Below are 21,046 nucleotides of genomic sequence, written 5' to 3'. Positions count from 1 at the left end.
TCATCTGTCCTGTGCCTACATCTTTCACATGGTGTAGTCACTCCTGCTGCCAAGGTTGGTTTGCTAGTCAGGGACAGCCAAGGCCGGACTCCAAATGGTATGAGTATGCATTTAGCTTAAAGGTAAAGACATCTACCTGCTTTAACAAGGCACATTCGAATAAGAGAATGGAGTCCTATTTCCTCCATATCATTGATACTAAAATGAAAACAGCCCCTCCTCCCAAATCCGATGTAAGGAGGGAAAAGAACAAAGAAAGTATTCACGGCCCAATTCTCCTGAAGAGTTACACCCACTCTGGAAACCTGCCAGCTTCCTACCATTATTCTTTTCAGCTCCTTGACTTGAATGAACAAACCCCATGCCCTTGTTTAGAAGAGATTGGTGCACAAGCCCTGTATAGGTTTCTTGATGTATTAGGAAGAAGCAGAAATAGCTCAGAAACTGTGGACCATACAGAGCAGATGAGGGAGGTGCCCAGAGGAGGGTGCAGAAGTAGGCACTGGTTGTAAATGTTCCCCATGCTTCAGTCCACCAGGTCCCTCCATCAGAAGATGTTCCTATGAAACTGAGTATCGTGAAAGTGAAGGGTACCCAATCAGCTGGGAAAAGAAACGATGAGAAAGTCAAATAATTAGCTCTCTTTGCTCAAAGAAAGGCTCTTCCCTTTAGCCATTGGAACCTGCCAAAATGTTATCTTTTGGTGTTTCTTTCTTCAACATCCAATAAGAAAATTAACATCCTAGACACATATTGCCTTTCTCTTACCTCCTCCTCCATCACAGCACTCGGCATTCTACATTTTATTTTGTTTTCTTCAGTTTTCTCTTTTTCATCATCATAGTGAAAGTTTCATGAAAGTCTGCTTTCTTTGTTTCCTATTATATTCCCTCCACCTAGCATGGCCTGAAAATAATAGATACCCAATAAATATCCCTGAATGAATGATACCCTGGTACCAATGTCCATGAACACTGCCTTCACTTTATCGTTTTAGTCTTGTGCTTTCTCCTCATTTTTCTTGCCTCCTTCAATATTTTCTTTAGCCTGTTCAATCATCATCATCATCACCATCACAGTAAGCATCACTTACAATTGTATTTCTGTTTGTGGAAAATTTGAAGACCTGTGGCTCTCCATGGCTAAGCCTCCTGGGAATTATTTACTGGGCACAGGGAGTTGAACTTACCCTTCAAGTTGTAAATTTCCCAACCTCCTTCAGTCAGGCTGCTTCCTTTGCGACACCCACTTTTCAGGGCATGTTTCTCTCCAGGGCATTTAGGAGAAGTGACTAGGTTAGTTAGGTACAAGAAAAAGTCATAAAATCACTTTCCTGGTGATGGCATAAATCAGAAGCAAATGGTATGCTGATCTTCTAACTCCCTGAATTAAGTAGTGATTTCTAAGTGGCAAGAAACAAATTTCTCTAGTATAAGCAATTTCGTCACAGGCAGGAAAGTATCTTTGGAAAATGTCTGACATATAGTAAACACTGCACATTTTTGGAATGAATGTGTGGATGAAATCCCCTGCCTGCTTCTTTTTTCCCTCCTATGTTGGTGGCTCGAACATGTGGATTTGTGGTAGAGTTAACTACATGTCCATACTTTTTTTCTCCAAAGCCCAGCTGTCCCCATATAGCCTCTGTCTTCCTGTACATAAAGCATTCCTTGTGCATCTGGAGACTCAAAAAAAGGACCCCGCCGGTCTGCACATGAAATTTGCAGTGCTACATGGCTGCACCTGTGGGCTGTGTGATCTGGAATATATTTGCGTTTCCCGGTCACACTTGGAGCAGTGAGATTTGACCTTTAGAAAGCAGTGGTTTGTTGAGAGCCTGTCCTTCGTTCTTTTTAAATCATGTACACATTGCAAGAGTCAGACACCTCTGCCTACTGAAAGCTGAAGGAATGTGCCTTGAAGCCAAGTCTAGACAGAATTCCAAGGCAGGGGAGTCAGTGGACAAGGAAATCACCACAGGGTCCATGCCAACTTTCTGTCCTGAAACTTTATACCATTTTTGTATTTCTGGATTTGAGCCAAAAGGGAGGCCTCTGGTGCCAAGAATGACCATAACAAGTGGGTTGGGGTTTCCACTGGAGGTTAATTTAAATGTTCTACCTTCCCCCAGCTCCTCTTTTAAAGTGCGTTATGTTTCCTGAGGCAACCCCAAGATTTTCCAGGCCTCTGGTTTGCTGAGGGAAGGAGCAAAGGGAGGCTAAGCGATGCTCCATCATTTCTTAGTTTACAGCCACCTGTAATCAATCATCAGATGAATGGGGATTTACAAAAACAATTGAATTAGGAAAAGACTAATCCCAACTGTCAGGGCGATGAGTAAACTACAAACCAAAGTGAAGGAGACAAGCGCAATCTTTCCGCCTTTCTCAGTGCAGATGCCCGATTCAGCAGAACCACTCACGGCTGAGCCAGCCTGAGCCGCAAGGCTGGTACCCCACTAAAATCTGGCACCCCTAACCCTCATGTGGTTCAGAGCCTTTATCTTAGATTGCCCATCTCCACCCATTTCAAAATCCATGTCCTCAAGGCAATGTTCTCCCAGTGTCTGACTCTTGTTATTTACTCTCTCCCACTTTTCCCCTCAGCCCACACATCCGACCAGTCCTGCTGATTGGACTTAACTGTTCATTCACACCAACCTTCACTGCTAAAGCCCTGGTCCAGTCCTGCTCTCACCATCTCTTACCTGGCCCATCACATGGTCTTGTGCTCATCCGCTTATGACCATGTGCTCAACCCCAGCCCCACTCAACCCCATTCTCCATGTTGCACTGTGGATCTACCATGTGCATCTGGCCTTGCCCTTTTCAGCCTAACTTTCTAATTTTTGATCACACCAGAGAGTATACGGTTTATTGACTCTGCTGGATCATGATCTGCCTTGATCCTTGCTTTGTCCACTTCCTGAACATCCCTAACTTGCATCACCATCATTTACTTCTCAATGGTTACACAAGGTTGCATGTTCTAGAAGTCTACCCACAGGCATCACCTTGGGCCAAATATCCTTTCTCACTCTGCTCATAACTTCCCGTGTAATTTTGAAATTGTTTGATGACATCTCCTCCTTACACTCTCAGCTCCTAGACAGTAGGATGGTACCTACAATGCCTGGCCCAATATCTAAAATACAGCAGGTCCTCGAGAATTCTTTATTGGGCTCAAATGATCATCCTCACTTTCTGCTCAGGCCCATTTTCTTGGCACTGATCCCATGACTTATTTTATTTCCTGCCCTGGCAAGGGTGCAGGCTGTCTTCTGGTGATACTGTCACTGGTGTTTGGTGTGTGACCCCTTCAATTCTGACTCCAAGGGGACTTCTAGTTGCCCTGAGATCCAGCCCTGACCTCACAGTTGCCTTTCTGCAGTTCTAAGAAAGATTTTCATTGAGGAATTAATTCCCAAAAGACTTTGAAACTAGGACTATTGAGCTGAGTATATAATCATCTTAAATTAAAAAATCATACCAGAATAAAGATGGAGAAATGTAGGGCTACATGGAAGAGGTCACAGCTCCATAGATTCAAAGGGCTGGGACTCTAATCTGGAAATGTTAGTAGTCCTAGTACTCACTTGGTATGAAACCTGTGGGTTTTTTATTCTTGCTTGGTTTTTTTCCCCTGTGTTATACCATTACCATTACCATTGACCGCTCAGTCGTGTCCGACTCTTTGCGACCCCATGGACTGTAGCCTGCCAGGCTCCTCTGTCCATGGGATTCTCTAGACAAGAATACTGGAGTGGGTTGCCATTTCCTTCTCCAGGGGATCTTCCCAACCCAGGGATTGAACCCGGGTCTCCTGCATTGCAGGCAGATGCTTTATCCTCTGAGCCACCAGGGAAGCCCCTACAGTAGGTCCTTATTAGCTATCTGTTTTGTATATAGCAGTGTATGTCAATGCAACCTCCAAATTTATTTCTTCCCCCTTTTCCCCCTTGGTAACCATAGGTTTGTTTTCTATGTCTATGACTCTATTTCTGTTTGGGGGCATATACCTGGAAAAAGTCATAATTCAAAAATATACATGTACCGCAATATTCATTGCAACACTGTTTACAAAAGCAAGGACATGGAAGCAACCTAAATGCCCACTGACAGATGAATGGACAGAGAAGAGGTGGTACACACGCACACACATACACAAGGGAATATTAGTTAGCCACAAAAAATTAAATAATGCCATTTGCAGCAATATGGTTGGACTTAGAGATCACCATACTGAGTGAAGCAAATCAGAGGAAGAAAGACAAGTATCATATGATATCACTTATATATGGAATACAAAAAAAAAAGTACAAATGAACTTATTTACAAAATAGGAATCAGTGCTTTATTTTTCTAAATTCTGGCTGCGTATCAGCACAACCTATGGAACTTCTAAAAAAACGGATACCCAGGTACAATTCCAAAGATTTAGTTCATCTGGGTAGAATCTTCTAGAAAGCCCCCTGGGTTTTTGAGCATCCACAGTTGAGATGGGATGGTTTACAGAGAGTTTCTTCCCATCAGATTCTTTAGCCAGAGCAAAACTGGTCTATTGCAGATTTCACAAAAGTTCAGGTGATCTCTCTTTAGCACAACTTCATCTGATGCTTCAACTTGAAATTTCACTATGTGAGGAATTCATTGAGAGAAAAACACTGCGAAAGGATCACATTTATGTTTTTGTAACAGTTAATTTAAGCACTGGTGGGCACTGGCACATGTAAATATAGACCCAAAGCAACTATAACACGTTATGTGCATACCTCCACAGAATGCAGGGTGATAGGCTTTATTGCCTGTGACCTGCTGAAGCAACATCCCTTTAACTGGATTGCATATTTGGGGAAAGCCTGGAGACTGGCCTTCATTAAGTTAGGTTGGAAGACATCTTCAAGGGTGAGGGGGCTGTCTGAAAGACACAGGATACTCTGTCATTGCTCACAGCTCACACTTCTTTCTCCCTCTGCCCCTCCCTCCTTTCTCCTTTCTTTCTTTCTCTTTCTCCTTCTTTCTCTCTTTCTCCCTTTCTTTCTTTCATTTATGTTAAGCAAGATGAACATCATGTATATCAACCCCTGGCACTATAACTTAAACTTAAAATTTTTTTTTCCTTGTTGTTTTTCAGCTATTTCAAGTCTTCTAAATTGCAGTTACAAGTTCAGAATTCTGTGCTGCATTCCTTTGGGTCTTAGAAGAACATCCACCCTGAGAAGGAAGTAACCTAGCAGAGGTTAAGTGAAGGTGTTTGATACTCACTTGGTATTTACGTAGGAGACAGTAGATTACATGACTTAGTGCTTGCAAAGCAATTAGAATACTGCCTTGAGTCCAGTGAGCTTTAGATAAGTGTCTGTTAAACAGAAACAAAATAAATGTAGTGGAAAGCTGCTATTTTTGCTTCCCTATGTCACTCCATTTGGGTTTCATTTGGCCTTCCTTCCCCAATCAGTGAAATTCAAGTGGGACCAGAAATCCCAAAGCCTCCTTCTCCAGTCTTTCCTGCAGAGAGCAAGGCTTCCAGGAACAGGGCTGTAGTAAAACCTTTATGGGGGCCTTTTCAGCATTTTTGTTTTCAGTGACCCCTTCCTCCACAGAAAATGATAAAAATTGCAGTTTATGACTGCTTTCGTACAAGTGAAGTGAAAGTTGCTCAGTTGTGTCTGACTCTCTGTGACCCCATCAACTATACAGTCCATGGAGTTTTCCAGGCCAGAATACTGGAGTGGGTAGCCATTCCCTTCTCCAGGGGAATCTTCTCAATCCAGGGATCGAACTCAGGTCTCCCACATTGCAGGTGGATTCTTTACCAGCTGAGCCACCAGGGAAGCCATCAGGGAAGCCGTCAGGGAAGCTTTCGTATAAAGTTGGACATAATACAAGTTGTATTCATTATCATTATATTATGCTTTTCTTCTGATTAAAAAAAAAAAATGTAAAATACTTTTGTGGCTCCTTAAAGTATCAAGAGCCCTAAGCACTGTGCCTTGTAGATAAGTTGAACTTGTCCTCTGGTCTCATAGTAAAGGCCTTTACTTTGGCAGTTCTTTTCCTCTCTAGGACAATATGGGAGTGTTTTGTTTTTGAATTTTGGGAGAAGTCAGATTTCATGGAGAAATTATAAGTCAAAGTCAAAGCAGCTCAAATTCTTAACTATCATTATGTCTGTGTGTGCCTATGAATTTCTCATTATACTTCACACATACACACACGATTGGTCTCTGATGGAAGGAGTTTGCAATCTGGTTGATAGGTCCTTAATTTATCCACATCCCAAACATTTTCCTATGAAGATCCAGACAGTAAATGCCATTCTAGCCCTATGCTATATAATTATGGTCCTTTGACTGTAAGCAGCTACCTTAAACTCTGCTTGACTTAGGCTTTTAAAAAAACGAGTTTATTGGAAAGTTACTGGAGAACTCTCAGAATTAAGGAAAAACTTCATATCATTTTTCTTAAAGATGTTATGCTATGTGGTGTTTCAAAAGCCAGGGTGAGCAAACTGGGCTAAAATGTGAAAGGATGCCATTGGATGGATTTGAGAAGGGAAGTGGTGAAAGTGCTCTGAGTTACATTTTCATGCACGCCTGCAGCTGCTGTGCGGCCAGTGGATTGTAGACGTGTGGTGTGAGATTAGGAAAGTTTAGGAGACACATTTTGGTGGCCACATAAGGAATGATGGGGTTGTGCAATCATCAGTGGGAAATGACCATGCAGAGAGCTAAGCATGGAGGCAGAGCAGATTTTCAAGACTGAGAAAGGAGAAGAGGTATCCAAATTCCTCCTAGAGGTTCCTATGCTTTTGACATGACAAACTGGTCAACAGTTATGCTACCTACCAATAAAAAAGACCAAAAAACAGATTAAAACAACAACAACAACTGGACAAGAACCATGTTTGAGAATGGTATCAAAATTATTGTGGTGGCAATTTGAGGTACCAGTATATTCCCATATGGGAGTGACAAGTCAAGAGGAGGTATCTGAATCTGGAGTTTCAGGAGAAGTCCAGGGAGGTCTCTTTTCAACTTTTATGCAGATGATATTTAAGGTGATGGATCTGAATGAATTTTCTAAGTTAAAGATATAGATAGTAGTAGGCCAAGAAGGCACTCTCAGGTGAGCCCATTCACATGTAAAGTTTCCTCAAGAGAGGCGGGTAGAGGGAAAGTTGAAACAAGATAGCAGGCTTGGTGTCCTAGCAACTCAGGGAAAATGCATCAAACCTGTAGAGAAGTAAAGCCAGGAGAGAGCAAGGCCGCCCACAGCCTCATTTGGGTGACCTTGACCAAGGCAGACTGAAGAGTATGGTGGAAATAGAGATCTTACTAGAATGAGTTGTTTCTTTCTTCATTCTACCTAGAACAATGGGGAGCAGAGAATGGGTGTTAACTGGAGGGGTGTTTGTATGCTGATGGCAGTGATCCAGGACAAAGGGAAATTGTGACGATTTAGCAAGACTGGAACCAAGTCTTTGAAGAGACTAGAGGGCAGGAGATTCAAATGTGTTATCCAAACAATTAACATTTAATGGGAAAGGGAACTTCACCCTTATCAGAGACAGAGGGTGGAGGATAGGTAGGTCAGCAGATACAGTTGGGAAGGGATGAAAAAGCTCCTGGCTAATTGTTTTCTCAATAAAGAGGCAAGCTCATCAACCAAGGGTGGGCGTGATCATGATGTCAATGTATGAGGGATAGGAAGGAGTTGTTTGGGCAAATCTAAAAGTGAACATGAAAAAGAAATACATGTAGGGTGGCCTGGCATTACTGAGTGTCCATCTGATTTATCAACGTGAAATATATGAGATTAGTCATGATGCTGGAGTTTTGTCCAGCAATGTTTAGTTGCACTGAGAGTAGCTGTGGCTGCTATTATTAATAATAGTACTAGTTAATATATATTGAGTGCTTAATATGTGTCAGACACTTTTAAAAACACTTTACAAGTGCTTCCTTTATGATGTGTGTACTTTTACTATAGGCACAGAGAGGTTAAGTAAATTGTTCAAAGTCACACAGCAAGTAGGGGCTGGAGTCCATTACAGAGCCAAGGAATTTGACTCAAAAGACCACATAATTCACACATCATGAAGTTGTTACTAGGAAAAACAAGGCATGGTGTATAAAGCATCCAGCACAGTCCCCTGCCCATAGGAAAAACAGCATTTAGAGAATATGATCTATTCCATAGAATTTTGGTAGGTTTAAAAAAGCTGAAACATGTGAATTCTGAGCCTAGCACCTGAAGTATATAAATGCTGGTGCCCATCTGCTCCGCCCCCTCCCACCCCGGCTAATCGGACTCTAAATTCTGTCATTTGATTGCTGAGACTGTGTCTCCATAGGAGATCACCAGGTGGCGCCACCAAAGAACAAGTCTTTGACTTACCTTCAGATGCAGGTGGGCCCAGATGCACCTTGATAACCAAAAGAAGTGTTGTTGTAAGTAAGGGAATAGATAGAGAGAGGGATGGAGTTGCATATATTTGGGCCAGCAAATAAAACAGAGTGTGTGTATCCACAGAGACTGTTATGGGATAGACAGGCAACAGGGCCAATGCAAATTTCTTGGGCTTGCAAGCTAAATAATGAGACAGAAATCTTGCCTATTCTTTCAAAGCCAAGCTACACTCCAAAACTGTTTAATCCACAGGTCAGACAAAATTTCAAACAGTGGCATGGATGTGTCCTTATTTCCTTCACGTGCCGCCAGCACAGGTAACTGACCTGCAGAGTTGTAACTCAGAAGTCCTGCACCCCCGCCCCCACCTTCAGTCCTGCCCAGCCTCTCATTTGATAGCCATCTCTGGAGCTGCCAATTCCATCCAAGGTCAACAAATGAAAACATCTAGTGTTCCAAGGAGTGTTGCCTCATCAGGAGATTATTCTGGGCATCTTCCTTTGTGCAGTACCTGCATTCCAGTCATTTCTCTCTGAATGGCGACAGCCAGCCACAGAAACAGCCCTGCATGCTTTTCTTATCTCTGTTTCCCTCCAAACAGTGATGTAATGAGATTAAAATCTCTGCCTGTTTACTGTATCATCACCAATAGCTCAATGACTCTATGATGTTCTGGAAAAGGTATACATACAATTAAAATATAAGTAGAAAAAAAATTTTTTTAAACCCCAAAACTCCCACCTTGCCACATTATCATGGTCTGTGGGTACATTTTCCAAGTTCACCCTCCCCCCAGCCCTGGCCATCTTCATGCCTTTCTATTGTTTCCTGGATCACCCCACTAGGGCCATATGTATCTGCTTGTAGCCAGTGCAACTGAACTCCCCAAACACAGATTCCCATGAAAACTGAACAAAAGAGGAGGGAGAGGCAGAGCATGTTAAATGTCTCATTAGGCCTTCTGTCTGATTCTCATTAGATTCGCTGACTGCTTCTCATTAGGCCCATTGCCTCAACTTCTTTCAGGCTCTGAATATGTAGGCCAGTGCTTATTGTCATGGTTGGTCGAGAAGATCCATTTCATTTATTCATAAATTGAATGTGGCTTCTGAAAAGTCCCAGACAATGTCTTTTGGCAAATTTAAGACAGGCTTACTGTTCTTTGCTATTTTTTTTTTTTTCTTTTTTTTTGAGCAATCTGAAGCAGGGTGGGCAGAAGAAATAATTTAAAAGACCCAGCACGAAAACTTCAAACCCTGCTGCAGAACTAGGGCACAGGGAGGTAATTGTTGCAGCCAAGAGGCTGGCCTGATGTGCAGACATCAGTAATGGGTGACATCATGGGCAAAGTCACAAATACCACTAGGTTCAGAAAGTAACCATTGCGGATATAACGAGATGCCCAGCGGACAGGCCGTGGAAGAGGGTAGCTGTCAGAGCACATCAGTGAGCTGCAAGTTCATCTTCCCTGCCCTCTGGGGATGTTTGCCCATTGTATTGAATTAAGAGCCAGATAATAACACAGAAAGTCACCATGCAGTTGAGTATTTCACAAGTTATGTGTGTAGTGCATTGCCCTTGTGAAAAGAAATCACTTGCATCTCAATGCGCTTCTGAGTATAAATCAAGTGCTTGATCTTGAAACTGAGCAGGACCCAGTAGGGGCTCCTGGACTTGGGGAACCTTTCTGCTTAGCCTCCATGACCTTCCCTGAGTTCCAAAAGGAGGATTAGAACAGTTGCTAATCCAGGAAGGGAAGATCATGCAGCGTCCTGGGAGGAGTAGCAAAGAAACAATAGTACAGCCCAGGGGCAGGGTCCTGGTTCCACCTCAAGGATTACTCATAACAAGACCTTTAAGCCCTTTTACAGAATTAAAAACCCAACAAATGGGACTTCCCCAGTGGCACAGTGGTTAAGAATCCGCCTGCCAAGGCAGGCGATATGGGTTCAATTCCTGGTCCAAGAAGATTCCACATGCTGCGGAGTAAAAATCAAACAAATGGAAGATGTCAGCATTCTCCACACCAGAGAAGAACTCCTGAGGCCAGACTAAAGGAACTAGAGAAGCTCATTAGGAAGATTACAGAAGGTGAGATTAAAGGAGGGCAGGCCCTGCATATACTCTAATCTTATCAGCAACCCCACCTTGAACCTTGCCATAAAATTCCTCCCCAGACTCCACTGGGTTGGGACACAGAGTTTTTGGGAGTGGGAGACCACTGTGTCCCTCTTTGCCTGGCAAAGCAATAATAATAATTCTTTTATAAAAAATAATATTAACTAATAATAAAATAGAGTTAATATTATTGGAGTTCCCTGGTGGCTCAGATGGTAAAGAATCTGCCTGCAATTCAAGAGACCCGGGTTCAATCCCTGGGTCTGGAAGATTCCCTGGAGGAGGAAATGGCAACCCGCTCCAGTATTCTTGCCTGGAAAAATTCCACTGACAGAGGAGCCTGGAATTCTACAGTCCATGGAGCCGCAGAGTCTGACACGAATGAGTGACTTTCACTTCACTTCAATAATAAAATGAATAATAATTCGTTTCTACTTCACCCAAAACTCTGTCTCCAAGATTCGATTTGGCAACAGGGTACGGAGGCTGAGCTATCTTCCACTGGAAAGAAAGCTCCAAGATATGGCAGGCTGGGAATAGGACTTACACATGACAAGATGTGTGTGACATCAGCAGACTTGGCCTTGACGGTCCCATAAAACACATATCTCCAGTGGGAGAAACAGAAATTGATGAACATTTTCTCCAAAAGTGGTAAACAAATGCGTTTGTTCTCTGTGTTCTCTCTGATCTTGTTTTCTGCCTTGATGTTTGAATTTCTCATTTGGTGAGCATGATATGGTCCCAAGATGGTTTTGAGTCATCTGGCGCCTCAAATCAGAGAAATGATATTCCTAAGGAATTTTTTTTTTCTATTGGAGTATAGTTGATTTACAATGTTGTGTTAGTTTCTGCTGTACAGCAAAGTAAATCAGTTACACGTATACATATCCACTCTTTTTTAGATTCTTTTCCCATACAGGTCATTACAGAGTATTGAGTAGAGTTCCTTGTGATATACAGTAGTTTTTTTTTTTTTTTTTATCTATTTTATATACTGAAGGGTGTATATGTCAGTCCTATCTCCCAACTTATTCCTCCCACTCTATATCCCCTGGTAACTATAAGTTTATTTCTACATCTGTAACTCTATTGACTCTACTTCTTTTCAAAGTTCATTTGTACCTTTTTTTTTTTTTTCAGTCCAGGAATTATCTTTTATCCCCTAGACAGTCAAGTTCAAAGGAGGTAACCTTTAGAAAGTAAACACTTCCCCCTTAAGTGAATGTGTAATGTGAACGTTAGCTAGAGGCCTCTAGAGGAAAGTCAGATTGCCCAAGAGAGACATTAATGAAATTAATTATCACCCTAAAACTGGACACCTTTTCCCTGCCCCATACCTCCATGTAGAGGGTAGAGCAGAGGGCAGAGAAGAGGTGCCTCTGTATGAAACCTTCTCCCGGTCAGGAAGTGAAGTGGGTATTCCCTAAGGAGGGAGGCGGGCGATGACTCAGTGAGGAGGCAGCGGGTGTGGTTCCTTCCAGACAAGCTCCAGCTGCTCCATAAGCCGGAAAGACATGGTCACTTCTCCTTTGTGGGTTTTGCCCGAATTTGCAATGTCCCATTTTTGAGATAAAACTGGAATCCTGTTTTTATCCTATGCCATATGAAGAATTTCCATCTCAGGACATGGCCATATCAATGAAGTTACATAGTTTTAAGGTTATTTATTGCTTTTGTATCAAAGTATGTGGTCAGTTGTAGAGGACCTACATGGAGTTTAGAGAATAGAAATTTCTGCTATGAAAGGGCATGGTCATTCCAAAGATGCTTCTTTGAAAGTTTTTTTTTTTTTCTTTTTTCCTCCTCCTCCAACATTGACTTCTAAACGAGTATCAGCATCCTCAATGAGCCGCTCTCATCTTGCTGTAAGCACTCTTGCTTTGGAGGATTTGACTTCTGAGCATTTTAGGGAATCTGTATCCCAGACTGCTCATTCACAACATTCCCAAACAAAAAATTGTTTTTCTCTCAACTGGCTCAATGTTTCATGAAGTCCTTCTAAGATGGCAGGTCTCTGTGCATTAATGTCTGAAAGAGAGATTCTTATTGGTATCATGATTGTGGGGATGACATAAAAATTTTGGCTGCAAAGCTCTTTAGCAAAAATCCCAGTTCAGAGACAGGCTAGAACAATGGGCTGAAAATGATCTTGGCCTTTCAAAGTGCTTTATCCTATCCAAAGTTCCAGTGTGAGAACTTGATCTCCCAGAAAGTATTTCTTTTATTGCCAACCACAGAGAATCACTGACAAAACTAATTAAAGAATTTGAACCTCATTCTGTCTTTCGTTAGCTGACCCTCAACCAGGGGCTGGACTCGAAACAAAGATGCTCTGAACCAACAAGATATAGAATGTGAGGCTCTCACCGGGGTAAAGAGGGCTGCACGCTCTCATTCTCTGCTTAGAAAGAGCTACTTGAGCGCGAAATACTCTTTCCACCCTGCCCACTTTTTTTTACAATGGAAAATGCATTGGGTTGCCATTAGAAACAATAAAGTTTGAAGTTCCTAAAAGTCATTCACTTATTGGACTGGACTTTCCACCGTTTTCTTGAATTCCAGGAGCCAGGTCAAGGCAGTGAGTTCTCATGGAAAATTAAGCACTTTTGCAAAGGTACTTAAAGAAATATGCCTGTTTCAGGTTTCAGATTCTCAAGGGGATGATGGTAGGTCTTTGATTCTAGGCTTAAGTCAATGAAATAGACTTCCAGATATGAATGGACTTAGACTGATGCTGAAGCTGAAACTCCAATACTTTGGCCACCTTATGCGAAGAGTTGACTCATTGGAAAAGACCCTGATGCTGGGAGGGATGGGGGGCAGGAGGAGAAGGGGACGACAGAGGATGAGATGGCTGGATGGCATCACCGACTCGATGGACATGAGTTTGAGTGAACTCCGGGAGTCGGTGATGGTAAGGGAGGCCTGGAGTGCTGTGATTCATGGGATTGCAAAGAGTCGGACACGACTGAGAGACTGAACTGAACTGACTGATGTACAATCTGACCAGCCTACTGAAAATCTCCTGCTTCCAAATTTCTGGTCTTATCCTGGGTATTTACGTTTCTTCCTCTTTAATTTTTTTCCCCCCTAGATTTTAAGATTTCATAGTTTGGCAGTCATAGGAATGATCACATGGAATGGTATTTATTGATTATCTTGGCTGTTTGAAGAATGACTATTTTAAGATTGTGGAATGACTTCTGAAAGTTACATAGTCATCCACTGGAGTGAAGGGATCCATTCTAACATGAATCTTTATTAATTTGTTAGACTGTTGCCATAAATTTAAAGAAGAAGGGCCTTAGGAAGGCTCCTGGAAAAAAAAATTATTTTACTGATCTGGAAAAATATTAGGCTTAGAGATTCATAATTTAGGCTTAAAGAGCAGAAAAACAAACACTATTTCATTTTCAAACGTATTTACTTTTCCATTTTAACTTTGGTGACAAAATAATAGATTTTGGTGCAAGAGCCATCACATAAAAATAAAGGCGGGGAGGCTCCTGTCTCGAGTTGTGCACTAACCAGACTTACTGTTATTCTACTGATTGGTCTGTGCAATCTGGTCTGATCACTAGAGATTGCCCTCATTGAAAAAGGGTTTTCTAAAAGTATTTTACATCAAGTGAAGGCCCCCTTAATCCAGAATAAAGCTGCGTATATACAAGAGTGACTAAATATAAACAGAGGTCAACTCAAGCATGTGCTCAGAATGGAGGCTCATGCGCTGCTTTAAGTCTGGCTGAAGCATCCTTCCTGCTATGTGCACGCCTTAGGCTGTCACCCAGGGAACCAGATGCAATGCTTTGGCATGTCATCTAATCCCTTCACTCTGGAGACCTAGCCTTCATTGCCAGATAGATTCTCTTGCAAATGACCAAATACTTGACTTTGAACTTTTAGGGAAAGATTTAATATGGGGTGATCAATGAGTGAAACTACATTATGCAATCCCAGAACTATGCAAAAAGTAAGGAAAAGAAAAGGGAAATTAACATTCTTGGATTATTTGACCAAGAGAGCATGAAAATTCCTTTCAGTAAAAACCTCTATGACAATGGGGTCTTGAAGGAACTACAACTGAAAAGCCAAAGAAAACTGAAATAGCTGTATGTATTTTTTTTTTAAATCTCTATGTTCAATTGTGCTATGTAGAAGCCACTATTTTCTCCTCCCTTAACAAAATCTTGGGTGTATTCCATAACTTCCTGGTCACATTTGGTAATTAAAACTTAGTGTGGCTTAATTTAAACCCTTAATTGCATATCCAATTTACAGCTAGTGCTGTGACTCTGACTGTTTAGAAAGAGGATTGGGGCCAAGATCTGGCTCTGGATCAATGCTGTCCTGTTCCTCCTCTAGACCTCACTACTTGGGAGCCTGGAGGAGAGCTAGGGGACTTTAGAAGCCTTCCTTAACTGTCTACTTGCTTCTGGAAGGGAGGTACCTCTGGACTTTGTTCTGATTTTTCCTGATTCCACCTACTACTTGGTGTTTCCCCATAGGTGTTCTATGGGGATTTTTAAGTTTCCCCACCCTCCCCAATTCAGCCTCATCTGCCATTAGTTCTCTGTGCACATCCCAGACCCTGACTTGGTGGCTCCTGAAGGAATCCCCTGGCTCCAGCATCCAGCTCCTCCACTAATATCTGGCTCCCATAGGTGGAGCCAGTGAAAGGCTGGGGTCCTCTTTCACATCATTCAAGCATGGAAGAAAACTAGGTAGGCTAGAGATCGTCCTGCCCTTCCCAGATATTTCTATCATAGTCCCTCCAAGTTCTGATACTCATACCTTCAGAAATTTCTAGACTGAATGAAGGTCACAGGTTGCGTATTCCTACAAGCTTTGCCACACCTCAGGGCTAACGCATCAAGCTGTTCTAAGAACTCTGGCATTCACCCCTCTAGGGAAACATCCTAGGGAGGGTCTGACAACTTTGGGAGTTCAGAAGACCTCCAATTAAAGAATGAGATGCCAACTTCCCTTTAATGCAAGTATTCCACTCATTACAAATGATTCTTCTGGAGCCCCCTCACTGTGTTTTGGAAGAGGAAACACATTCTTCTTGGCTCCTTGAGAGTAGACTGGTACCAGGGTACTGAATTTCCCACATGGCCCTGACTAAGCTCTCTTCTCTAGCAGGGGAGGGAGGGCCTGGTTGGATAGTGCTTGATGGCAGTGGGACCATCCTGCTGCTTTTCAGACACCCTAAAGGGTAGTGTCTGGTCCTCATGTATGATGACGTCTTATGGGTCTTGTCAGAATAGAAAGATACCTCTGATTCCAATAGTATTAAATATCTTGTTATACTGGCAAAATTGGACATGACTTAAAAGTGACTTTTATGAGAGGAAATGCGGTTCCAAAAAATGCAAGTTCTGTGGTAAGTGAGGGACAATTGAATGAAAGATTATATTTCATACAGCCTGTTTTCACCAGTCTTGAAATAACTTTTATATGTAGGGCTTAAAGAATGAGCTTTTTCTTCATGAACATTAGAGGAAGGAGACCGAGTTGAGCTCAGTTTCCCAGATCACAGGCAATGAGCCACAGGACAGATCAAGATTGAGTCATGGAGTATACATTGTATCACATACCACTTGTTTAGAATTCTCTTGTGAAAGTGTAAGTGAAGTCGTTCAGTTGTGTCCGACTCTTTGCGGCCTCATAGACTGTAGCCTACTAGGCTCCTCTGTCTATGGGATTTTCCAGGTAATAGTACTAGAGTGGATTGCCATTTCCTTCTCCAGGGGATCTTCCCCACCCAGGGATCAAACCCAGGTCTCCCGCATTGTAGACAGATGCTTTACCATCTGAGCCACCAGGGAAGTCGGTGAATTCAGCTACTAACTTAGAGCCTAAAGACCTCTGGGCCATCTGTGTATCCATTCTTCCTCCATCCTTCTGCCCATCCATCGGTCCATCTCAGGTGTCTTGATGCTGCTGCTGCTAAGTCGCTTCAGTCGTGTCCAACTCTGTGCGACCTCAGAGATGGCAGTCCACCAGGCTCCCCATCCCTGGGATTCTCCAGGCAAGACAGTGTCTTGATAGTTATCAATTAAACTGTTATAGCACAGTGTTTAATTATGTGGTCCTAAAAAGTCAGTTGCAGCAGAATCATCTGGAGTATTAACAAGTACCCCAGATAAATCCAGTTAAAGTTTGGGAAACTAATGAGAAATTCAAGTTTGTGAAACTCTGGGCTACACTGAAAACTATGGTATTCTTACCAATGAAATCAGTGGTTAGTCTTCTTAGTGACATTCCCCAGGCCTGAATAACCTCATGAAGAACCTTCCCTTGAGACCTAGTCCAACATGTTTTATTCACATACAAATTTTAACGTGTATATCTAAATAAAGTGTGTCTGCCAGTGTTTGCTCAGTATGTGAAAGGCTTTTTTTTTTTTTTAAGTTCAGAGAGTTCAAATCAAAAGTAAGCTGACTTCCTGTCTGATCTCCTTATAGCGCCTAATAGCAAGGACTTTTCACCTTCTGAAATTATTGTTTACTTATTTGTTTTCAGTTCATTCTCCATCTTTGCAAATTTGAAGGTAAATTCCTTGATATTAAGAATCTTGCCTGTTCGTTCACTATGATCCCAGTACCTGGATTAGAACCCAGCATATAAGAAGCCTGCAGTTAGCTTTTGTTACTGACTCAACAAGCTACATAAATATACATGAGTAAAAGTGGAAACAGTGGATGACTTTATTTTTGGGGGCTCCAAAATCACTGCAGATGGTGATTGCAGCCATGAAATTAAAAGACGCTAACTCCTTGGAAGGAAAGTTATGACCAACCTAGACAACATATTAAAAACCAGAGACATAGCTTTGTCAACAAAGGTTTATCTAGTCAAGGCTATGGTTTTTCCAGTAGTCATGTATGGATGTGAGAGTTGGACTATAAAGAAAGCTGAGCACCAAAGAATTGATGCTTTTTAACTGTGGTGTTGGAAAAGACTCTTGAGAGTCCCTTGAACTGCATGGAGATTCAACAAGTCCATCCTAAAGGAGATCAGTCCTGGGTGTTCATTGTTAGGACTGATGCTGAAGCTGAAACTCCAATACTTTGGCTGACTCATTTGAAAAGACCCTGATGCTGGGAAAGATTGAGGGCAGGAGGAGAAGGGGATGACAGAGGATGAGATGGTTGGATGGTATCACCGACTCAATGGACATGAGTTTGGGTGAACTACAGGAGTTGGTGATGGACAGGGAGGCCTGGCATGCTGCAGTTTATGGGGTCGCAGAGAGTCGGACACAACTGAGTGACTGACCTGACTGAAAACACAAATTTTGCTAAAACAATCAGAATACACTGAAGTGGACTAGGAGATCACAGAGGACTAATGAGTGGATGGGGTTAATTTTGGAAATATTTCTAGAGGTACCAACCTTGAGCTGAAATCTGAAAACACTTCTGAAAGGTGTCAAGAATGGAAAGTAGAAACTATCTCCTCATCTGTGTTCAGGCAGAGGCCTTGAGGCAGAAATTGAGAAATGGATTCTGAAAAATCAGAAGCCCAGCTTCACTGGAGCAGAGAAACCCTGGAGAGAAAGAACATGTGAGAGGGGCACTGAGGTGGGGCAGGTGGAGGGGAGTTGGAATCAATGGTCAGAAGTTTCTCTTTAGTCCAGATGGTAATAGAAGGCCACTGGAGGGCCATGTTTACACATTTTCAAAATCCAATTAGGATACCACATGTTTTTATGGTCTAATCACCCATTTTGGACCCATTAAATAAATTAGTTGAAAGAGAAAAACAAAAGGAAAAATAAAACGATGTGTCATTCATGAGCATTAGGAAATCATGGGACAAAAGTGCGAAGTTGGAGTGTTTGACCTGGAACCAAATTAATCCAAATGTGATCTTGATGACTGAGTCTCCAACTGAACCAGGTGCATGCTGATGTTTGAAAATATGAATGGATAAGAAGAAGAGGAAAAAGAAAGAAAGATGGTGGTTTGGGGGTGAAAAATAGGCATCTCTCTCTCTTTGGATGGTTTAGACATCCCCCAGCTGAGGGTGGAAGGTTGGGCTCAGCTGATTTCTCATGCTCCATTCCAAGCTCTAGAATCTAACTGTTCTGTAAGAGCACTGGTTGAGATGCAGGAGGAGGAAGCAGCTGTTGGGGAGGAATTCCCTCTGGAGATTAAGGAAAGCCAGCCATCCAGATGGGCTCAGACAGAGAGAGAAGAATAGAGAGAAAGCAGCCTCGGGAAGAGCCTAGGACTGTGGTACCTACTGTCCATCCTTTCTTCTGCCTTCACCACAAATTAGAACCTACAGAAAACAGTGTGTAATGACCCAGCAAGAGTGGGAAGACAGAGAGAAGGCTGTTTTCTTGAGACAGTTACCATCCTCGTTTTCCTGTGCTAAGACAACTTTATGGTTTAGAACCCCATGACTCAAAGTGTGGTTCCCCCGTGGGGGCTGCCACAACCCCCAGGGTCTTGTGAGAAATACAGAGACTTAGACCTCACCCTGGGGTTACTAAAGAAGAATCTGCACTTTCACAATCTTCCCCATGTGATTCATAAGCATGTTAAAGTTTGAAAAGCACTGTGTTAGAGGATCTGGAGCAAACTAGATAAGATAAAATGAGAGGTGAGGAAAGTGAGTGAATTGTAACCCCGTGGGACAGGAAGCAGAGTAAGTGGTCCCACCCCCCAGTCACAGTTAAACTTGGACAGGTTACGGGAACTGCTCCAGACCCACCCACATATATCCAACCACGGAGACTCAGACTCACAGACGTACACTTGTGTACACAAATGCAAGTCGCTGGGAATTGCATCGGTGGGAGAATTTCTGCTCTTTCCAACCTCAGATCAGCTAGTTTTGTTCTTTACAACGTGACTTCAGAGCTACTGTCTCTTCCCTGCATTACACCCAGTTCCTTTCATCAATTATGTTTTATGTTCTTTCCCTGCTTTCCTTCATACTTCACTCTGGTCTCTTTCTTGAGTGCAGCCCCAGGTCAACCAATAACCGGCGAGGCCAAATCAAGACAGTTAGAACCGTAGTTATTTGCCATTCAGCTGGAAAAATAATGATTCCCCAGCTTCTCAAGTGTGGAAATTTCCCGGAACCAGCCTCTTTCCAGGGCCTAGGGACCCTCCTGCATTAGCTCCAGTGAACTTTCCCTCACTCGTAAGTGTTTACTTACACTCCTCTTGAGGGTCCAGACTTGCTGAGCTCACACTCCACCGTGTTTCTTCCCATCACCTCAAAAGTTCCTTATTACCTTTCTGTGTTGTTTTTTAGTCTCTGTAAAGGGGAGGGCATTAGCCTGACTTAGGGCAGCGGTTTGACCCTGTTCCATGACTCTGTGGCCCTGGTCAAGCTCTTCAGTCTTCAGGAGCTGCGAATTCCTTACCTGTAGAATGGGAATAATAATATATGCACAGCTGCTATTATTATTTGAAATTTATCATTATCAAAGAGGCAGTGTAACCTAACGTTCTCAGCATGGCACCTGCATGTAGCAAGTACTTAAAAAATGATAAATGACATCAATCCAGGGACTTTGATGATAAATTCATTAGATAATCATGACTTGTAAGAAGCATGAGTCTATCCAAATGCCTCATTTACATTGTGATTACTTCAATTCTCTCTAGGCAGGGTTATGCTAAGATTTATACAGGTTTTAGGTAAGAAGATTGTCTATTCAATTACACTAATCTTATACCCAGAGAAATTAAAATAAAAATGAAATAAGGCAAAAGTATTAAAAATCAGGAAATGTATCCTGATCAAGCTATAGGTGTACTTTTGGACTCTCAGGATCTATGACAAAAATTCTAAATAAAAGGCAAAAGAACTTGACCTTGTTTAAGTATTTCCACATTCAGAAAGCTTCTACATATCTGTGTGAATTACGTGGCTGCCAGCACACTAAGGCCATCTGCAAGCTACCATCGGTAGTCCAAGTAAAGAATGTCTGATAACATCTTATACTGGGATTTTTTTTTTTTAACTAAAAAGTCACTTCTGTGATTGCAGAAAGTTTTGTCCCACGCAATTGACTGTGCTGTTTTAGAACAATGATAAACACAAATGGCATTTCACTTCAAACTACGGAAATACTGCATGATTTCTGCTCCTTTGGCTGACCAGCCATTTATCACAGGTCATTTACATAGGGCTGGACGGCTTGGTAAACTAATCACTCAGCTCCTTCATGTGGTACTGTGTTCTTCTTAGTACATGATGTGAAATTAGTTTGATGATTTCAGTTCCTCCTCTTGGGATCCACAATCCCATTCATAGACAAAACCAAAAACAATTTGGCTGAACCTACCAGTCTGGGCTTCCATCAGGGGATGATAGTGTCTCGATGCTGGATTCATGGACAGTCAGTTACTCAACTTTGACTTCTGAGAGGACGCTTTGGGTGAGGACAGAAATAAAAAACAGTAATTTATAAAGAAAAAAGTGATGTCTATGGGTGCATAGGTGTACATATGCATGTATTATTTTAGAACTTTGAGACAAGTTTT

General features: G+C 42.2%; 1 protein-coding gene across 1 annotated transcript in view; it reads left to right on the top strand.

Moving 5' to 3' along the window:
* The window catches only part of SUGCT (succinyl-CoA:glutarate-CoA transferase), an 861,197-nt gene extending 855,923 nt beyond the window's left edge, over positions 1-5,274 (top strand). Inside the window, exon 16 of the transcript XR_011566121.1 lies at positions 5,134-5,274. The gene's annotated coding sequence lies outside the window, so the exon portion shown is untranslated. The remainder of the gene's footprint in view (positions 1-5,133) is intronic.
* The last annotated feature ends 15,772 nt before the right edge of the window (positions 5,275-21,046 follow it).

Source organism: Bos indicus, chromosome 4 (genome assembly GCF_029378745.1).
Source record: "Bos indicus isolate NIAB-ARS_2022 breed Sahiwal x Tharparkar chromosome 4, NIAB-ARS_B.indTharparkar_mat_pri_1.0, whole genome shotgun sequence".
In the NCBI taxonomy this organism is placed as follows: domain Eukaryota; kingdom Metazoa; phylum Chordata; class Mammalia; order Artiodactyla; family Bovidae; genus Bos; species Bos indicus.
The sequence above is the reverse complement of the archived record's forward strand: the minus strand, read 5'-3'. Positions and strand labels throughout refer to the sequence as shown.